Raw genomic sequence first — 22194 nt, 5'->3', positions numbered from 1 at the left:
ATTAGGGTCTCCTTTGTTCTGTTTTCTCCCCACTTATCTTTCTCCTTCCTGCATACTGTGCCCAGGTGTTACTGGTGACATGGCAAAGAGGTGAGAAGCAGCTGGCAGGGGAAAGGGCCAAGTGGAGATTCAGGTAGGGGCCCAGGGGGCATTAATTAGCAATTACCTGTCTGCAGCATTTTGGGAGGGGTAATTAGGCAGGTAACCTTGGTGATCAAAAGGGCACTGAGAACACTGACATTCCAATCTCCCAGGGGTGGTCCCCAACTTCCCAAATTCAGATGGCCTTCATTCCTTGATTCACCATAATTTTTATTCTACACTAACTGCCTGTCCTCAATTCTGGCTTCATCAGTATTCACGGTGGAACACTGCCAGGCACCTGGAGGAACATTAATCCTAGAAAAACCTTTGCTTGAGCGGAATTTGGGGTCGGGCGTGAGGTTACCCTGGCAAGGACGGGAGCCCAACACGCAGAGGCAGAGGACAGCGGTGTGCGCAGGTGCAGCTGGGCGGGGTTTGCGGCGGAAGTGGCCTCTTTCCAGTAGCGAGCCTGGAGCTTTACAATAGCTACCCGCGAGGAGGCTGCGTCCTGAGTGGCTGTGGCAGTACCTGCGCCAGGGGAACCTTCTGATGGGGCAGGCGGCAGCACCCAGCGCGGTTGAGCCGAACCTGCCATTCACGATGCTGCCGGCAGAAGCTGGGTGAGTGGCGGCGCGAAGGCGGGGTCCAGCCTGCAGAGCAGCAGGAGACCCGCCCGTGCCCGGTGGACCTTGAGACTGAGGGGAGGTGTGCGAGGCCTGGGGGTTCAGGTGGGGCCTCTCTGGGATCCCCGAGACCCCCTCTCTGAAAGCCCAAGTTTTACTATTCAGCATAAAGGCAGGGAAGTCACTGTGCCTTCCTTGCGTGTTGGTTGTACCTAAATGAAGTGGAATCAGACAACCTGCTCTCCCGCCTCGGTCCCCTTCGGTGTAGCCGCGTGGGCTTAGGTGAGGCAACTAGGCGCTTGTTTCATGTACCCCATCCCCTCTCTTTCCCTCAAGGAGCCAGTACTTATAGTAATAATGGTAATGAGAGTTACTGAGCATTTCTTGTATACCATCTGTTATTGCTAAGCACTTTGTATATATGAATTTATTTTTGTCTCACAGTAGTGCGGAACAGTAGTGTTGCAACCCGGTTTTACAGAGAAATACAATGGAGCTCAAAAAGGTGACTTTTTTTTTTTTTTTTTTTTTAACCCAGGGTTACATGAGAAGTAGTGGGGCCAGTACTAGAACCTGGGTTTTCTGGGCCGTAAAACGTTTGAAAGAATCTAGAATCACGCACATACGTGTGTGTGTGTGTGTGTGTGTGTGTGTTGGGGCGGGGCGGGGCGGCTTATGGAAGGAGCCCTGGAGTTTAAAGCTTGGCAAACTTCACTACGAATCTGCCTCTTGCTTTGCCAAAGTCCACTTTTCCCACTGTAACTGACCTTTCTTTCTACAAAGAGGCCACAGAGTATCTTTTTTATTGTCTTGACTCTACATTAACTAAGTAACCTTCTTGTACTGACCACATACTGTGTACCTAGCACTCTGCTAAGTAGTTTATGAAAGTTATCCTCTTTAACCATTTAGAACAGGGTTTCTCACTTTATTCTACTGAGCTATATGATCTTAGGTAGACAGAGTCTTCTTTGAGCACTGTAGGAGATTTGACAGCACCCCCAGTTGAGAGCATCAAAATGTTTGCATCTATTTTCAATGTCCTCTGGTTGAAAATGGCCGTGGTTGAGACCAGTGTCGTAGAATTGCACTACTCAGAGGGTGGTTGGCTGCAGAAATGACCACAGAAATTGAGAGTGTTTCAAAACTTAATAGTGCAATGATGTTGCAATACCAAAAAATTGGAGACCAGTTTTAGGTATTGCTGGAATGCTTTGCAGGTGAAGGGAGCCGCTTCATAGTCATGCATAGTAGAGCTATATAGTGGTCAGGGTCGAAAATGATAAAAACTAGTCCTTTAACTAGTTCGAGAAATATGACCCTATACAATCTCATGCAGTGGGTATTTTTATCTCTTTTTACAGACAAGGAAAAAGACACAGAGAGGTTGGGCAGCTTGTGTAAGGTTATATAGCTTGTAAACATACATGAAAGCCTAGGTGATCTGACCCTAAACCCTGAACTCTTAACCACTGTGCCATGCTACCTGTCATGACCATAGTAACAGTGCCTATTTATATTGTGCTTATGATATGCCCAGCACTTTGTTGAGCATTTTTGAAGGTAGCCATGTTTAGGCCTCAAGTAATTCTTTTAAGTGGGTTTCATTGTCCTGTTTTCAAAATGTAAAAAATGAAGCTCCATTGTGGGAACTGACTATAAGGATAGATGAAAGTCTTTTGAAATTCTGTCAGAGCCTACCAGCTAGAGAACAGATAATACCTGCAAAGAGCAGGGAGAGGTAGAAAGATAAAGAGCAGGTTGTTTTATTAAGCCCCAAATGGATAGCCAGCTATCCCAATGAATGTTGTATACCTAACAACATGATTTAAAGCTGGTTTTTATTTAAGTACATTTCTATCTCCCAGTTCCAGTTCTCAGAATTTCTGTTTTGGAAGTTTTAATTTTTATAGTGCCATTCTGAAATGCAAGAAAATGGTTGAAATAGAATAAGACAATTTTAAATCCAATTGAAATAGAATAAGACAATTTTAAATCCAATTTAGAAATTTGGAATTCAAAACTTGAAAATTAGGGCAGATGTTTAGTTAGTAAGGGCTGTTTTGAGGAATTATGCATCTGTAAGCCCATTTAGTGTCAGCATCAGTGACCGGGAAGCAAATCCTGCCACGATTTTTTAGGAACAGAATATATTGTGTTGCATATGGGCTGGTAGAGAAGTTGGAATCAGAACTTTCCTACTTGGAATGGCCTTTGGTCTGACAATTGATAAATGCTAAATGATTTAGAAAAAAAATCTACTGGCAGTGATTTCGTTTTTCCTAACATAATGGAAATAATTGGCTAATTAATTGGCTGCTGAGTCTGCCTCTCAATGTTTTGTTTTGTTTTGTTTTTTGTCTGACTGTCCTTGTTAAAAGACCTGAAGCTCCAAGGTTCTGTGTAAATATGGTATGTGCGCAAGAAAAAAACATGGTAACCCATAAGTGCCTGTAAGAACTACATTGAAAAGGACTAACTATTAATGCTTGAAATAATACTAAGAGGAAGGCTTAGCTTATAGACATTCCCTGCTTTAGAACCATCTGGTTACAGCGGATTAAGAATCACATATGTTTTTCATTATACAAAATTAACTCAGAATGCCCTGATTGCAAAGTAGCATCCACCATAGGGAATTTAGGCCCATCACTTCTCCTCTGCATGCTGTCCCCAGTGAAGTCAGCGTCACATCAGGTAGGTCTGTTACCATATGCACCCTTAGTGTGAAAGACTCTGAGGTTGAACTGAAAATAATACTAGTTTGCTCATCAGAAAAAGAACTCCATCCTCTTAAACACTGAACTGCTTTTTACAGACTTCAGTCTTTCCAACTGATGGCCTAAAACTTATAGTAACTTTTTAGATTGGGAATCTAAGAGACTTAGCAGAAACCCCTCGTCAGCCTGGGTATGGAGGGCTCAAACAAAGAAGTGCATTTCACTGTGTGGGATGGTGTGTGTTAGTACAAATTTAACCTCAACTTTGAAAATGCTATTGGTTTACACTGCTGGTGAACTGAAATACTTTTGTACTTAATAAAGTGATTATTAGTATTTATTTTAAAGGTGCTAGTTTAAATTTTATTGTAAAATTGAAATGCTTGTCTTGTGCTTACTTAAGCTCAGCACTGACATTTTTTTTCTTTTTTAACAGTCTTCACTTAATGTGAAATAACCAACGAGGGATACTTCAACTATTTGGCCCAAGTATTTTGTTTGCAATCTCATAACATTGAGCCCTTAAAATGTTCATTGTTCTGTGCTTTTGAGCAGTCAGTCAGTTAAAACTAAAGTCAACCTCTGTGTGCTGTTTTATGCTTAGTAATTATTTCTCATGTGCTTACAATGTAGGTGTATGTGTGTTTAGATCTGATCTAAATTTTTAAAGAAGCACTGTGAAGTAGAATTTTAAATTCACATGTGAAATAACACTATTACCATTAAGCAAGGTATTGAATGTATCAGAAACAGTCATACATATTAGGTTCAAGATCTCTCTAGCAACCAGGCATGATGGCACATACCTGTAATTCCAGCAGCTTGAGAGACTGAGACTGAAGGATCCTGAGTTCAAAGCCAGCCTCAGCAATTTAGAGAGGCCCTCAAGCAACTTAGCAAGACCCTGCCCCTAAATAAAATATAAAAAAGGCTGCAGGTGTGGTTCAGTGGTTAAGCACCACTGGGTTCAATCCCCGGTACCAAAAAAAAATCTTGTTAACAATTGCCACCTTTTTAATTTTGACTTCCACTTTGATTCTGCAGATAATTAGAAGGAATTTTAATGTTCAAAGATAAATATTTATCCTAGGTATCATTTGGAATTGAATTCAAACTCTAATGACTCTGTGTTCAGAAAATGTGATCTGAATATTACCAATTTCTTGAAAAATACTTTGATTTAGTTTTCTGGCCTCTGATGTCAGTTTTGAAAAACCAATTTTAGTATTCCACATTTGAATATATATGAATATATATTCTAAATGTATCCATTGAAACAAACACTTATATTCTTTTGCTTTTCTTTCATCTTAGTAGGTTTTGTATGTACTTCATCAGCTTAATTTGTCAATTATCAAAAGTAGTTTTTAAAGTATCAAAAAACGGGAGACTATTTGACAGAGAAGTCTAGAGCCTGAGTCTTCTCCTAGGAATTTCCCAAGGGGAACATGCCCGCTCTGGAGTCTAACCGTTAGTCCAGCAGCTCAGAAAAGTAAATAGGTCTGTATATGGGTCTGAGGTGGTGGCACAAGGAAATGAAGAAGGGGATTCACATTACTCAAACTCTGAGACTTGGGGATAAAACCAGAAAACCAAAAGCCTGAGTGAGTTTAGATGCTGGAAAGTGGGTACTGTCCTCAAAACTTAGCAGCCCTATGAGGAAAGAAGAAAGCCATGGCCAAACAAATGAATAGCCAGGAGCCCAGGACACATGAGAATATGGGAAAAGCAGACCAGACTCATGTAATAGAGCCACAGAAAGGAGAGGACAGAAGGAAATGAAGAGAGAGGAGGATGTCAAGCCTTGGATTGTCACAGATGGGGTCTGAATGGACCATCACATAAGATGCAAAAAGGCAGCTGTTCGTAACCCAAGTCTGTCCTATCCTTAGCTCTACATTTTGCTAGAGATGTACCATCCCCTTAAATGGGGGATAAAATACAACATTTGAGTGAAAGAATTTTTATACAGAACCAACAACCATTTTCACCACATACTTAGCAACTGTCACACAATGCATGGTCTTCCTTGGGAAAGAAGTTGGGATTAAAATCCCTTTACCACCTTCATCTAAGACTGCTGACCCATAAATAATATTTCAGGAAAGATATGATAGCAATAAATTACCCTCAAATTACTGCTTCAGTACTAGAAAATTATAAAGCATACCCTGAAAAGTACATAATTATTAGTCACATGGACGAACATAACAGGAAAAAGAAAGTTTGTCTGATCTTATATCTCTTATGAATGATACTGATGGGGGTTATGCTTTGATGGTGTCTTACATAATGAGCTTTTGTAAAAGACCAGGTACATTAAATATAAAACGATCTATGTCAATACCATCAATGTGACAAACGATATGTAGAATAAGTTCTAAGGGTCAAACATGAGGGTAACATTTCTGAAGCCTTGCCATTTATCCTGACAAAGACACATGGCTTCTGCTGGATTCTGAGAGTCTCTGTTTTATGACAGATTGCATTTTCTTATAGTCTTCATCTTGGAAATGTACATTTCTGCCATTGTCTTAAATGCATTAAGATTTACTAATTTCAAACAGACTGAGCCTCAAAGTTTGTGACTTGGTAGACTAAACCACAGAAGGCAACCATCTGGTGTCTGGGTTAATTATAATAAATGTCCAGTTCAACTTAAAAAAAAAATCAACTTTTTGTTAATTTTGTTTTTGAGACAGAGTATCACTGTGTTGTTCAGGCTGACTAGAAACTCCTGGACTGAAGGAATGCTCTTCCCTCAGCCTCTGGAGTAACTGAGACTATAGGTGCAAACCATTGTGCCAGCTTAAAATTATTCTTAAATTAAAAAAAAAAAAAAGCACAGGAGCTGGGCACAGTGGTGCAGGCCTGTAATCCCAGCAGCTTGGGAGGCTGAGGCAGGAGGAATTCGAGTTCAAAGCCAGCCTCAGCAAAAAATGAGGGGCTAAGTAATTCAGTGAGACCCTGTCTCTAAATAAAATACAAAATAGGGCTGGGGATATGGCTCAGTGGCCAAGTGCCCCTGAGTTCAATCCCTGGTACCCCCCCCCCACACACACACACACAAAGACAGGATCACAGTGGTAAATCAAGATTTGCTATTATGTAAGAGATTTTTGAGGAAAATAATTGTGATAATAAAATGTACTTTTTTCTTTGTACCTTAATATTTTAGGGAAAAAATTAATGCCTAGTCATAAAAAAATACAGAAGACTTCAAAATGAAAACCAAAAATTCCTCTCCCTACATCACTTGTTTTTCCAAACTCCAGAGGTAGCCAGGGTTTACTTGTGTATTCTTTGAGAACTGTCAAGTATGTATGTCTACATGGGTGGGTTTTTATGTATGTACCTGCACCTAGTCACACTGATGTGTTTTTTTTTTCCTTTTTTAATATAGTAAACATATAAAAAGGAGTTTATAAAATATCAGGAATGTCTTCCTTAAATGATTTGAAGTTTCACTTAAGTCAAAGTTCGACATTAAAACAATGAATGTTATATTTTGATGCCTTTTTACATCTGTCTGTACCTTCTGTAAGTAGAACTGATGGTTGGAGGTCTCCTCATTTTGATATACAAAATGAACCTAGAACTATAGCATTTCTTTATATCAGATTAAACCAGAGAAAAATTCAGACTCCTCCATGTGTTTATTGTATGTTAACTTGTACCTAATGTTCTCCAATTCAGGGAAGCACATTCTATTACCCACAAAAATGAGTAGAACTTTACATGTGCTCCTGAGTTTTATTTAATGGTACCTATTTCATCAGGAAAATCAGGTGGAAATTTTAGCTTGACAAAATTGCTCACTCTTGCAGAGTGAACACTTAACTAGTTCAAGCCATGAGGTCAATGATGGGAATGACCTGCTCTGCCAGGGAGAGGGGAGACTTCACACATCTACAGGGTGACCTATAGGATTCATTAAAGAAGAGACTTGAAGCTATCTCTACCACATAGGAAGAACAGAATACTACTCTGCAGCAGGATAACACCATCCTCCTTATACCACACTCTTCCCTATTCTCTCTTAATTCAAAACTACTGAGGGACTGGAACCATAAGGAATTCATATCTCTGAAATCTGGCAATGGAGGAAATGGCCCACAACAGCCTTAATTGTTGCCGAGCCTGAAGAAATTGATAGCTCATTGAAATAATTTCACTTGATTGGTCAGGATTTGTTTGGGGTTAAAAAAAGCCTTGTGTGGGGCAGGGGGTAGTGGGGCTCAAACCCAGGGGTACTTTACCACTGAGCTACGTTCCCAGTCCTTTATATTTTTTGAGACAGTCTCAGTTGCCCAGGCTGGCCTCAATATGTCAGCATTTAGTGGTCCTGAACAGAAGGGAAAATACAGCAATGTGCCAGGAGGATAGACCCACTGATTCCAGGATCTGCTGTGTGCCCTGGGCTCCTCTTCAGTCCTTGCTGCGCACCTGGGAAGCAGAGGCACCAAAACCAGGGTCTGCACTGGGCCCAGGTTTCTCTGGTTCCAGTTGTTAGATTCCCCACTAGACCCAACCCACATGGATGGCAGGGTCGACCCAATAAGAGGCCTATTCATTCCTTCTTTACTGTCTAAAAGCAAAGTCATTACAGGAAAAGGAAACAACCCAAAAGAACCCTTGCGTGCCTACAAGTGTCTTGTGGCATTTCTCCAGGTCTAACCAGCAAAGACTATGAGTGCAGGAAGGACTGTGTAACTCTGGTAACTGCCCTGTTCACCTTAAGAAAATGTGAGCCAAAGATGCATCAATTGTGGGTGACAGCAAGTGATGGGGCCCAGAATCCAATATTCATTTCTTAGTGAGTGAATGAATGTATTCCCAAAACTAAAGGAGGGAGGTCAGAGAGACTTTCCATATTTCCCTGATGGCTTCTGGTCAAACCAAGGAAGCATAGTTGCAAGTGTTGGGTGGTGACTATGTGACAAGGGAGTCGAGGAGGAGGGAAAAAGCAGCACTCTCAATAAAGGTGGGGGAAAGGAGAGATGGGGAGAGCCCTGAAATCCTCACCAAAGGCCAATTTCTGAGGGTTACAATCTATGCTTCAGCCAAGGATGAGAGTGGAGGAGAGGGAGCAGGACGATGGCTTTGAAGGGGCATCATTTAAGACTTAAAAAAGCACTCGCCACAATCGGCAGTAGTCCCCAGGTTGTGACCTGAAACCTTTACTCTAGCAAGCCTCCCACTGGAGGACTGTCCTGGGGATGGGGGAGGCAGGGGAGGTAGGGAGAATGCAGAGCCCCCAGACCAAGTAATCAGCAGCAAGGTGAATGTGGCTTCACAAATGAGTTACATGTGCTCCACCTGTCATGACGGGAATCAATTTAAATAGACTTTCTTGATCCCAGAAGTTCAACTACACGAACAGTGGTTACACTTGACAAAATAATTTGTTATGGCACAACTTATATATTTCAAATGGACAAAAAATTAGTATCATTTACAGTATCTTAAGATAAATTGCCTCTGAATGTGAGTTTCCTTTCCAGTACTTTGAGATCTACAAGATGTATCTCGAAAAGTTAATGTGGTAGAAAATGAAGACTGCTTACCTCAAATAGGAGGGAGGGCCTGTGGTTTTTCTTTTTGATTAATTGCTGTAACCACTATCCTTCTGGCAGCTGAGAGAATTTCATTGTTAGCACAAAAGGACCAAGCCAGCTGCAAACTTCACAGATCATCTCAGCCTTTTTATGCAGGAACGGGGTAGGCAAGAAGTGGGTGACACCATTGAATTCACTTTCCCAGAGGAAAATGAGCTGCCGAACAAAGGAGGGGACTGGGCTTATATAGGTTATACTGAGAGATGACTTAATTAGTGAGCACTCAGGAATTTGGGGTCTGTTTTACTGGGCAAAATGGAAGGGAGTCTGGGGTCAGTGATCAATCTCTGGGATTTATCTTACCAGATCCAGTGGAGGGCCTGGGGTCAGTGCTTGGTATCTGGAAAGGAATTGTCTAAGGAAAGATCATTGCTTTGGCCTCTTCCCAGAGACTGCCTTTCTAGGTTTGAGAGACACCTCATCCCCAGGGTTTGTTTTATCACTGGGAAAGAATGTATTGGGAAAGGATCAGTGCTCTCAAATGTATGGTTTTCTTTCACACTCCCCTTTTCCCAGGTCTTCGTCATTTTCCATATCTAATATTCATATTTTCTCTAGACATCATTAAACGCCACAGCTCTTGTAGAATAAATTTGATGCCATATGAATTCTGCCATTTTGCTAACAGTAATGTGGCTCTTGGGCCCACCACTCCATTAGAACTATTAATTCCATTCATATTAATTTTTATTACAAATCTTACAAAGGTGGGTGCATCTGGGTACTTAGGTCCGCATTCTCTCTTAAGTCTATATATTCAGTTTTCATAAATTGTTCTTGGAGGCCGAGTTATCATCCCTGTCTATCTTGTAAGTGCCATGTCTGCATTATCTTGTAGACCCCAGCTAACTGTGCCATCTCCTACTCCTTTATGGTCTTCTTCGAGTTCTTCCAATAGTCAGAAATTGTGAGGGACTTTTACTCCCAAGCTCAGGGTAGCTGCTATCTTGTGTCCCAGTCACTGACTTTAAAATCAAGTTACTGCATGGAATAAGCAAGTCTAAAAAGACATTACTTAACTATATAGCAAGTCTAATGGGTTTCTGTTGAGGCAGGCCCCAAATGGCTATAGTTAGGCTCTCTTGCTGGGGCTTCTGAGAGGATATGTTACGTTTTTAGTGTATAACTGTAAGCACAAAATGACGGACGCAGACTTCAACAGATTCAGAGAAGCTGTTTATTCATTCACAGACTTGGACACCATAGAGGCTCATTTTCTGGATGCGAAAATGGCCCTCAGTTATAGAGGGGATTTTAGTGTTATAGGGTACAATGAGGGTGATTTATTCATTGGAAACTGTGGACATGTGTTTGGACAGTCAGGGGTTAGTTGTGCAAGTTAAAACTTTAACTTGGGAAGGCAGTTGTAAAAAGGTTGAAACTCATTGTTACCTGGAGAGATGGGAGCCCAGATCCCAAGGAATGAGTACTCAAATCTTGCCCATTGCTTTTTCTTTCTCTGGGATTCATTGTTTCCCAGAACTTCGGTATTTACTGTGCTTCCATTTAGGACTAATTTGCAATGAAGTAAGGTCAAAGTCCAGATTCTGGCTTTTAATATCCTGCCCTTTCCTTCAGGTGCTACTTTTTTGGGAAAGGATTTACTGGGAGAGGTTACTGCTTGACTAATTTCCCCTCCCTCCTACAGAACTGCACTTTCTTTGTTTTTCTTTGGGAACTGTCTTGTAGAAATATTATTTTCCATAACCCTTCAATAACCAAGGCCATGAATTGACTGTGTTATGGTCAGTGTGTAGTCAAGGTCAGAAACACTGTGATTCAGCACATGTACTCAGGGTCATAAACTGTTGCTTGTGAGCATATGCTCACTTATGTAGCCTTCTGGCTGGGTGCCTCCTTTGTTTGGCTGGATATAAAAAAGGCCTATGGAAATGGCTAGGAGGATGGGGGACACTGACTAGGGGTTTTTGCGGCCTCCTAATAAAGGATGACCAGTATTTCCACCATGCCTCACATCTTTCAACCTCCCGTCCCTGAACCTTGTTTCCCAGGCCTGGGCCTCATCCTCTGACAGTTTGCCTATTTAAAAATGTTTCTCTGTTCTCCTTTGCAGTTTTATTTCCAGATTACAGAAAAGGAAGAGGAAAAATATTTAAAAGTATGTGAGATGTGGAAGACTTGGAGTTTAAGTTCCAACTCTATCATTGTCTAACTTTGAGAAACTTTGGAAAAGAAATTTTATTTTTTTGAACTTCAGTGATAACCTCTGTACCAATTGCATATAGTTATTATGGATATTAAGTAAGAAAATGTTTGTTAAGGTGCTCTGTTACAGCATATGAAGTCCTGAATCCTTTTTAAGTGCCATGTTTATATAAAGGGCCCTAGTTTGTAGAGAATGAAAGAGAAAGAATACCTGTTTTCTATCACCTTAACCCTGCAAAAAAATCTTTATTTTCAAAGACTCCCTCATGTACTTATCTGCTGTGGTTTGGATGTGAGGTGTCCCCAAAAGCTCATGTATGAAACAATGCAAGAAGGTTCAGAGGAGAAATGATTATAACAGTCTTAACGTAATCATTGAGTTAATCCTTAGTGGGATTAATTGAGTGGTAAGTGGAGGCAGGTGGGGTGTAACTGGAGGAAGTGGTTAATTGGAGGCATGGCTATGTGGTATATACTTTGTATCTGGAGAGTGGAGTCTCTCTCTCTCTGCTTTCTGATCACCATGATGTGATCTGCTTCGCTCCACCACCCTCTTGGGCCATGATGTTCAAGCCCTAAGAAATGGAGCCAGCCTTCTGTGTACTAAGACCTCTGAAACCGTGAGCCCTCAAATAAACTCTTCCTCTATAGTTGTATGGTCATGTCATTTAGTCACAGCATTGAAAGAACTGACTACAACATTATCCAAAAGAATACTTCAAATTCCAAATTAGGAGTTCTCTAACCTTTTTCAAATAGAGTTGCCTACCCAGGATTCAGTAAGTGCCATCACAATCCCACATTAAACTGCTGAAGTTTTATTAAACTGCTGAAAGCATGTGCCTTCCATTTACCCCATGAGTACCAAACTGGTTTTTCACATTTCCCAGCAGAGATTCCAGTGGGTTCCTATTTGCTATAGAGGTGGTAGTGGGGGATTTTTTTTTTTATTTGTTCTAATTAGTTATACATAACAGTAGGATGGTGTGGGATTTAATGTCTGATATTGTATCTTGTAGTTATAGAAAACATTTTTTCCTCATTTTAAATTTCTGATCCACTTTATCTGTATTAGGAAATCCATTTATAGTCAGTATGATAAAATCAGCCATAAAAATTAATTTATCCTTTATAGTATACTTTTTATTATCTCTGAACTAGGGGAACAGTCATAAGAATTCAGGCAGAATAGTGGGAAAAGTCTAGATTAGGAGTGAGCCAGATCTGGATTCTAATCCCCCCTTGATCACATAATACTATGTGTTACAGTTTGCTCTGTCAAACTGGAATGATGATAGCAGTCATAGTTGTGCTGGTGGATAACAATAAGTGCATGCTTACCACATACTATAGGAACCATACTAAAGGTTTGCATTTGGTAACTCATCTCAACAATTCTAAAAAGGTCATCACCTGTATTTCACTACAGAGGAAACTGAGGCACAGAGGGTAGGAAATTTTACAATGCCACTGAGCTAACAGAACCAGGATAAGGTGACTACATTTTGGCAATGTTTTGACCCAGTCCAAGTTCTATCCAGATCTTTCATCACAGTTTAATGAGTTTAAATCACTCATTCCAGTGATAACACTTTGCAATATCCTTATATGCATTTTAGTTGTATCCAACAGTTATTCATCATAACACATAAACAGACTTTCCATGAATGACTTTAATTACAACAGAAGCCAACTATGGGGAAACACTCCAAGAATGAGTGAGTCAGTGTAAAGGAAATTTTTATTAAAAGAAGTTAGGATTAGTATTAACATATCCTCTTGTTCAAGGTAATTTGATTTTTGGATTTGCTTCCTAAAAGCCGGTTGGTGAATAGTTAAAAACAGAAAAGTCAGAACCATTCCGTGTCCTGCTTGTTTTCTGGCTTATCTCTGTGCTGGCCTTTTCTCAAGGGCATCACAGAGCACTCCTTGGAGTCCTCTCCTGGGTGATGGCTATACTAGATAAATCTCAGGTTTGTGTGATCTCGATTAACAACAGATAAGGGTTTTGAATCTGTTAAGTTCTTTTTATGGCACTAAACCTTTTGTTCAGAGAATGTGTGGCTCAGTGGTAGAGCACTCGTCTGCATAACTTACACATGCAGTGCCCCACATGCATTTGAGCCCCAGCACCAGAGAAAAAAAAAGGTGAAGACAAAGTTCTGATATTTGCTTAGGCTTCTCTACATGCAAAGCACTTGCCCTAACATAGTCTATGGTGAAAAAATAAAAAATCTTAAAGGCCTTATTTTTGTGACTATTCCCAAGTCCTATTCCCAACTCCCACAAACATAGCAGATCTACCTCCATTTGCTTGGCCCCCTTCATTTGTAGAAAAGTTCCATGCCTCTTGTCTGCATGGGTCACTGTTTCAGTGCTCCTACTGATTCCAGCTCGGAATGGCTTCTCTCAATTCATCTACCAAAGTCTTACTTGGAATCTCAATATGTAAAAGTGAGAAAGTATTAGTGTCCTCTCTGCTCTCACAGATCAGGCACTGATATATAACATCAAGGAAGCCTGGACTTCTTGAGACGACTGTCAACCAGTGCCTTGGCTTGGTGTCCATCATTTTTGTGAATACCAAATTCTATTGCCTTTCTCTCTGATTCCTCATGCTGGCTTGACAAAGGCTAAAGCACTTGACATCTGTGGCCTCCTGTCCTACAGCTTGCCCTCTTTTGGTTTGCATGGCAGATACCCACATCTTACTCTCGGGTCTTTCTACCTACAGGACCTCTCTATCTGCCTTTCCCTTGCAAATGTCTGTTTTTCCTCTGAAGCCCAGCTCCAATATACCTCTACTGTAAGTCCTGTGGATCCTTCCTGTACTGCCCCTAATAGCAAGTAGCTGTTTTTTCTTCAGCTTCCAGAGCTCTTTATATTGTCTGTCTTATGCTGAGACTGATGAGAACCATACCACTTGACTTAACTACTAAAGCTCAACAGAATCTTCAATTTTGACTTCTATTTAGTTGCAAATATTAACTGGAGACCAGTTTGAAAACTCAACACAAATGTTAATTTTAGCCTTGTAGTACAACCGTTATCTTTATTAAGGCTATTTTGCCATCATTATGGTAGATGCTGCTGTCAACTGTAAGTACTCACCAAATGAGGAACCAGGAATGAGCAAGGATTAGTTGTTTGGCCAGCTCTGTAAGAATGATGTGCTCACATTGTTGGGGTTATATCTTATTTGTTTCTGCAGTGCGGAATTCAAACCCAGGGCTTTGTGCAAGCTAGGGAAGCAGTCTGCCACTGAACTACACTCCCAGTTATTATAACTTAACCATTCAGATTCATTTCTCAGTTTAAAAATAGCTATTATTTAATTATGTACTGTATTTCATGGTTTTGAGTTTAGTTCAGGAAGTAAGGTAAAAAGTAACTACAGAATACACAAAATTGTATATGAACTAAAGTTTTGCAGTTTCTCAAATTTTAAAGTTTCCCGAATTATTACTTTATTTTTCATTCTAAATTGGTTCTCTGGTGCTAGTTAATTACACAGGATGGAACCACATGTGGGGAACCTTCTGAATCTAAGAACGGGGGGACCCTGAGGCCTGCTTTTCACATTTCACTGTGAGCCCTGCTTGCTCACATCATGTGATGGTGGGAACAAAAGGGGCAGAGATGGACAGCTGTCCCCAGGAGCCATTGCTCTCTTCCTGTCAGCAAAGCCTCTTCAGAAGTGGGCAACATGTTCCCACTAGAGTAAGGTCAGAGACCTTAGTAAGCATAATAAAATTGTCTTCAGTAAGACCTTAATACTCCTCAAAGTACTTTTGACTGATAATGAAAATCACTCACCAAGTAAATTAATATCAGATATATATAAGAATTACAAAGGTGGGATATATGGGATATGGGAGGATATAACTGGGATCTGTCTTGGAGATCACATTGTGCAATGGAGAAAACAGTTCTAGAGGCAACCCCTGCCTGGGGTTGAATATGGTGTCCATGACAACACTGCAGCTGTTAGTTTTAGTCATTTGAAATCATGATACCCTCAAAAATAGCAATTTCACGTGTCTCATTTAATAGAAACTCATTCTTCTGACATTATCACTCAGCTCTTGTACAGTTAGTATCTGAGAAGAGAGGAGCAACCTGCACTTGGTACTTTCCTTGATACCCTGGGGACAGACTAACCTCCAGGTCTGACAGCAAGTGACATTCTTATGTTCTTATAAACTTACTATCCCAGGAGGATTGTCCCATGGTCCATTGATTATCCAGTAAGATTACCCCCTTAATGTTTTTATTTTTGCTTATGGTCAGAGATTTGATGAAAAGTGGGGAGGGATATTCATAATTCCAAACCTCACTTACAGGTTGATGACAGATAAAAGAATATGAGAGATGTCAGAAGAATAGAAAGGTCTGGGCAGCGTCCATTCACTCATTCATTCAACATACCCATTGCAAATCTGAGCTCCAGTTTTCTTGTGTGCCTGACATGACTTTAAGATTATTCTCAGAACTAGAAGTTAATGATTTCTATCATCTTTTCTTGAATACTAACCCTTTCCTTTCTTGCTTGGGTTATTTTTTTTATTATTATTTATTAAATGCTGGTTATTCAATGAATGAGAAGAACCTCCCTTGGGTCCAGCATTATGGCAATTAGGGTGAGAAGTACCATGGTACAAGTAGATTTAATCCCTGCTACCAGGAGGGGAATCTGATCTAGTTAGGATTTAGAATGAGCACATTAAACAACTTAAGGGGAAAAAAGAAGAGTAGAACAACTAAAAATACAGTAAATGTTTTGTAGTAATTGCAAAAGTTAGAATTGGGAAGATCAGCAGAGCCTAAAACAACACTACTCACAGAAATGCAGATCCATGCCTGGGATTGTAAATGTGTCTTCAGGTTTAAATTAATGACACTGTTTCTTTACAGTTTTCACATAACCAAAACAGTTTCATTCCACAGTAAAACAGGCAGGAAAGAAATTAGGTGCCACTAACCCGCAGAACCTTCAGACTGGTACACATGGATAATTCTTACAATCCTGAGGTATACTTATCTCCCCACAGGGTTACAAATAGGATTTAAGAAATTCCTATTAAAGCTTTACAATTTTTGGTTGAGTGTGATGGCATATGCCTATAATCCCAGCTACTCAGAAAGCTGAGGCAGGCAGATTGCAAGTTCAAGGCCAGCCTTAACAGTTTAGCAAGACTGTCTCAAAATAAAATTTCAAAAAGGATTCAGTGGTAGAGCATTTGTCTACCATGTGCAAGGCCCCGAGTTCAAGCCCCAGTATAAGAGGGAAAAAAAAAAACTTTACAAATTTTTATAGCAGATATATGAGAGATAGGAGGGCTTGGTACATAGCTCAGTGGTAGCCTAGCATACATAGGACTTGGGTTCAATTCACTGAACTGAGGGGGTGAAAGAAGGAAGGGAGGGAGGGAGGGGAAGGGAAGGGAAGGAAAGGAAGAAAGAAAGAGAGTATGGCTCTAGCAGCCTTTTCCTCTACCATTATACTTACTTTATTGAGGCAAACTGGACATCTATGGAGTTCTCAGCTCTAGACAGGTGATGGTGCCATGGTGGAGGGGGAAACATGCAGGGTCCCAGTCAGGTGGAACTGAATTCATAGTAGAAAAAACTACAGCAGTGGATTGATGTGAAAGTCTGGGCTTGGGTTTTGGCTCTCCCACCTGCTCATTGTATGACTTTGGGCAAGTTCCTTATTCTATATAGCATTGAATATCCTTTTCTGTGAAGTAGAGTTCGTGCTCCCATTGGATGGGATGGTGAGAATAAGTGAGATGTGAGGTGGGACGTAAGGGACCTAGCAGGGACTGACACGGTTAGCTCCTGCCTTCCCATCAGTTATGGAAAGGGTTAAGAAGTGGTCCCTACCCTAGGGAGCAGCCATATACCTACTGTACATTGGGAGATGAACTATGGCAAAGGAGAAAATGATTAAATATCCATTTGTTTTATAGTCTGCCTCTGAGAATGTAACACATAGTCATGATAAATGTATTTTTTGAAATCTTTTATCATTTTTAGAAAGAACCAGCTAACCCTTGGCAACAAAATCATGTGAAGTTTCTTAAATCTTGGGAGACCTGGGTTCTCTCTGAACCACCTGTGGAAGGTTTAACAAACTGATGAATGGGTTATTATCCCATTTTATCAGGGTAGATGATGACCACATATGCCTTGCAGATTTTGGTGAAGACCCTCTGCAAGCATCTGTGTGAAATGTGTTTGGGTGACAGTTTGTACTATTTTGTGTATTTCAGCTCTTGGAACTCCACAAGAACCTGAGAACGCTCTTCCCATCCAAGCAGATTACGATGCCTATGATGCTCAAGTAAGTGTTCAGTCTTCCTGGCCCATTATCCCAGAATCAGCACCTTGCTACCTGCTTGTTCTCACCTGATTCACTTGTGGGTGCATATAAGAATTGTTTAGAAAAACCTGAGGTCCAATACAGATCTTTATGAGAGCAACTTTGAAAATGTTTTCAATTAAAATTAGCCAAATGGAAGCTGTGCCATGTAGAACATTAGGATCTGTTTTCATGTTTTTTGGTCCAGCTATTTTGTATGCCATAAAGTAGTATCTTAAAATAGGGAGAAGGTTCTGAGGGTTTTTCTGGCAGTTAACGAATTCCATAATCATTCTCTAACTGGGATGGCACTGATATAGATCCTTAGATACAGAGTTTCTTGTAGGTTTATTATTGCAAAAGCTTACAAACTTTTTGTTATTTCATTTCTGCTTGTTAAATTTGTTCTGTGATGTTTTGGTCATGCAATAATTTCTAATTGTTATGGAGTTAGATATACCAAACTGTTCATTCTACTCCACGTTATAGATAATTTTTTTCAAATACTTGATAATCTTGAATTTTATGCTTAGTTCTTTATATTTTTAATATGAATGTATACAATAGAAATTTAGCTTTTTTGGGGGGGGAGTTGATGTTTTGATTCCTCAGTTCACCAAATAACGTGAGTCCATTTTCCAGGTTTCTTTCCTTCTGATTTTGTTTTTGTATTTTAATTTTTATTTATTTGTTTATTTTTTTAACTTTGGTAGCACTGGGGAATCAAACCCAGGGCTTCATGCATGTTAGGCAAGTGTTTCACCACTGAGCTATGTCCCCAATCCTTTTTTATTATTTTTTAAGACAGGGTCTTGCCAAGTTGCCTAGGGAAGGCAACTTACAGGTCTGAGTTTTCCTTTTTTTGTTTTTTATTTTTTGAAATGGGGATCTTTTTTCCTCAGGCACATCTCAAACTCCTAGACTCGAGTTATCGTCCTGCCTCAGCCTCCACAGTAGTGGGGTCTTCAGGTATGCACCACCATGTCCAGTCACACAGACTGTATCTTAATTGGTTTTCTGTCACCTGTACTTGACTACACATACACTGGTGCTCACATATTTACTTCTGAAACAGCAAATATGTTGTGGGCACTTGGAATCTATTTTCAGGCTTTGATTAAGATCTGAAATAATAGAAAATCCTTGTTGGAAGAAACAGTTCTGATGCCAGAGGGCAGCTCTGTTGGTATGGTTAACACTTTGATTCTAAGGGTTCACCTCATCATCGTACTTCTCTTTTGCTCTTTCCTCTGAGTACTTCTTGAGATTTTCTACCTTAGGGATGTTTTAATAAATATGTTTTAATAATGTTTTAATAAAATATGTTTAATAAGATATGTTTTAATAAAACATACATAATGTATTTTAATAAAAATACATTATTTTTAATACTTTAAGGAAATGTTCATACCTGCTCAGAGAGAGCAGTACCCTGAATAACTGTTTAACATGTTGCCAATCTTGTTTCATCAAATTCCCCACATTCTAAATTTTTACTGCAGTATTTTAAAACAAATTCCACACATCCTATTTTTCTCACACTTGAACATACTTCATTGTATGTTTCTAACAAATGAGAATTTTTAGACAAATAACATGACCTCAGTACTATTATCACTACTAACAATACTGATTCTTTAATGTCCTTAAATGTTCACATTCAGATTTCCCAGTTGTCTTAAAACTGTGTTTTCGTAGTTTGTTTGTTTGAATTGGGATGTAAACAAGGTCCACATTATGGCAAAATTACATTTGAGTACAGTGTCTTTTTTTATGAAAGAATATTTTGCTTCCTTCATTTAGCTGATTGTTTTTTAAATAATCTTTAACTTTTTCTCTATTCCCTGAATTTCTGTAAAGTGTTAGTTATCTGTACAGTGTTGGTTAGATTTAGGTTCCATTTGCGGTACAAGAAAGCTTCTGAGGTGGCACTAGATACTTTTTCTTGCATCACATGGCATCTTGTCTTATTACTACTCCCATGTCTAGTGATCTGAGAATGATCATTGGGGTCAGAATGGAGTAATCACTTCTTTTTTTTTATTTATTTATTTATTTATTTATTTATTTTTATTGTAAACAAATGGAGTACAACTTGTTTCTCTGTACATGAAGTAGAGGCATACTGTTTGTGTAATCATACATTTACATAGGGTAATGGTGTTTGATTCATTGTTATTTTTTTCCTTCCCTCCCACCCCTCTTTTCCATCTGTATAGTCCCTCCTTCCTCCATTCTTACCTCCCTCCCAACCCCCATTGTGTATCATCATCTGCTTATCAGCTAGATCTTTCGTTCTTTGGTTTTTTGAGATTGGCTTATCTCATTTAGCACGATATTCTTCAGTTTCATCCACTTGCCAGCAAATGCCATAATTTTATTATTCTTTATGGCTGAGTAATATTCTGTTGTATGTGTAGACCACAATTTCTTTATCCATTCATCAATTGAGGGGCATCTAGGTTGGTTCCACAATCTGGCTATTGTGAATTGAGCAGCTGTGAACATTGATGTGGCTGTATCTCTGTAGTATGCTGATTTTAAGTCCTTTGGGTATAGGCCAAGGAGTGGGATAGCTGGGTCAAATGGTGGGTCCATTCCAAGTTTTCTAAGGAATCTCCAAACTGCTTTCCAGGGTGGCTGCACTAATTTGCAACCCCACCAGCAATGTATGAGTGTACCTTTTTCCCCAACATTCTATCCAACACCTACTGTTGCTTGTATTCTTGATAATCGGCATTCAAATTGGGATGAGATGGAATCTTAGGGTAGTTTTGATTTGCATTTCTCTTATTACTAGAGATGTTGAACATTTTTTCATATATCTGTTAATTGCTTGTAGATCTTCATCTGTGAAGTGTCTGTTCATTTCCTTAGCCCATTTGTTGATTGGGTTATTTGTATTCTTGGTGTAGAGTTTTTTGAGTTCTTTATATATTCTGGAAATTAGTGCTCTATCTGAAGTATGAGTGGCAAAGACTTTCTCCCACTCTGTAGGCTCTCTCTTCACATTGCTGATAGTTTCCTTTGCTAAGAGAAAGCTTTTTAGTTTGAATCTATCCCAGTTATTGATTCTTGCTTTTATTTCTTGTGCTATGGGAGTCCTGTTAAGGAAGTCTGATCCTAAGCCAACATGTTGAAGATTTGGACCTACTTTTTCTTCTGTAAGATGAAGGGTCTCTGGTCTGATTCCGAGGTTCTTGATCCATTTTGAGTTGAGTTTTGTGCAGCTTGAGAGATAGGGGTTTAGTTTCATTCTGTTGCATATGGATTTCCAGTTTTCCCAGCACCATTTGTTAAAGAGGCTATCTTTTCTCCATTGCATGTTTTTGGCACCTTTGTGTAGTATGAGAAAATTGTATTTATTTGGGTTTGTGTCCATGTCCTCTATTCTGTACCATTGATCTACCTGTCTATTTTGGTGCCAATACCATGCCGTTTTTTGTTACTATTTCTTTGTAGTATAGTTGAAGTTCTGGTATTGCGATACCCGCTGCTTCACTCTTCCTGCTAAGGATTGCTTTAGCTATTCTGGGTTTCTTATTCTTCTAGATGAATTTCATGATTGCTTGCTCTATTTCTGTGAGGTACGTCATTGGAATTTTAATTGGAATGCATTGAATCTGTATAGACTTTGGGTAGTATGGCCATTTTGACAATATTAATTCTGCCTATCCAAGAACATGGGAGATACGAATAGGAAAAGAAGAACTCAAATTATCCCTATTTGCTGATGACATGATTATATATTTAGAGGAACCAGGAAATTCCACCAGAAGACTTTTAGAACTCATAAGTGAATTCAGTAAAGTAGCAGGATATAAGATCAATGCTCATAAATCTAATGCATTTTTATTCATAAGTGATGAATCCTCAGAAAGAGAAGTTAGGAAAACTACCCCATTCACAATAGCCTCGAAAAAAATAAAATACTTGGGAATCAATCTAACAAAAGAGGTGAAAGACCTCTACAATGAGAACTACAGAAGACTAAAGAAAGAAATTAAAGAAAACCTTAGAAGATGGAAAAAGTAATCACTTCTTAACAGTTGTGATCCAAGAACTTTGGCTGCTTGAGAACTGGCAGCCATGTCTCCCCATTCTTATGCTGTATCTTAAGCTACTCAAGGCAAATACTTTATGACCCTGCATGCAGCATGCTGAAAAATGTTACCTGGCTGCCAGACCCTCTAAGGTTACTTCAGAATTTAAAAAGTAATGTTTCTATTGCTTTGCTAAACCAAGGAGGCATTTTTGTAGGAACCTAGAGTTTGAACTTCCTGGGCTGTTTGGATTAGAGTTCAATTCTCTGTTGCTCCCTAGACTACACCTTGAGCTGGTTTCTCTAGTAACAACCTGAAGTATGAAGCATTAATTGCAGATTCAGATGGTAGCAGCACCAGCATCTGCCCAGGGTAATGTGGTGACCTGGGGTAGTCTTGGTAGACCAGATCATTTCCTGAATGTGTCTCTAAGAATTTTACAGTCTAGTCTGGAGAAAAAAGGAAGTGAAGAGTGACCTTTCGAAGAATCATTATTCGGGAATGGTTGTGAAAGATCCTCAGATGACATCATCATAGAGTCCTCTCAGCTAAGCATTTGCTACTCTCTGGATCTCT

At 39.6% G+C, this 22194-nt stretch overlaps 1 long non-coding RNA gene across 5 annotated transcripts in view; it reads left to right on the top strand.

The window, feature by feature from the left end:
* Positions 1–566: 566 nt before the first annotated feature.
* LOC124991971 (uncharacterized) overlaps positions 567–22194 on the top strand; it is a 94948-nt gene continuing 73320 nt past the window's right edge. For 4 of the 5 annotated variants that reach the window (XR_007110001.1, XR_007110002.1, XR_007110003.1 and 1 more), the window contains exons 1-2: positions 567–704; positions 17487–17557. This is a non-coding gene — a long non-coding RNA (uncharacterized LOC124991971). Of the gene's footprint in view, positions 705–17486; positions 17558–18477; positions 18545–22194 lie in introns of all 5 variants that reach the window. The other variant, XR_007110000.1, reaches the window with a different exon arrangement.

The sequence above is a fragment of the Sciurus carolinensis genome, chromosome 8, assembly GCF_902686445.1.
Source record: "Sciurus carolinensis chromosome 8, mSciCar1.2, whole genome shotgun sequence".
In the NCBI taxonomy this organism is placed as follows: Eukaryota; Metazoa; Chordata; class Mammalia; order Rodentia; family Sciuridae; genus Sciurus; species Sciurus carolinensis.
Note: the sequence above shows the minus strand (reverse complement) of the source record. Positions and strands in the feature narration are given on the sequence as shown.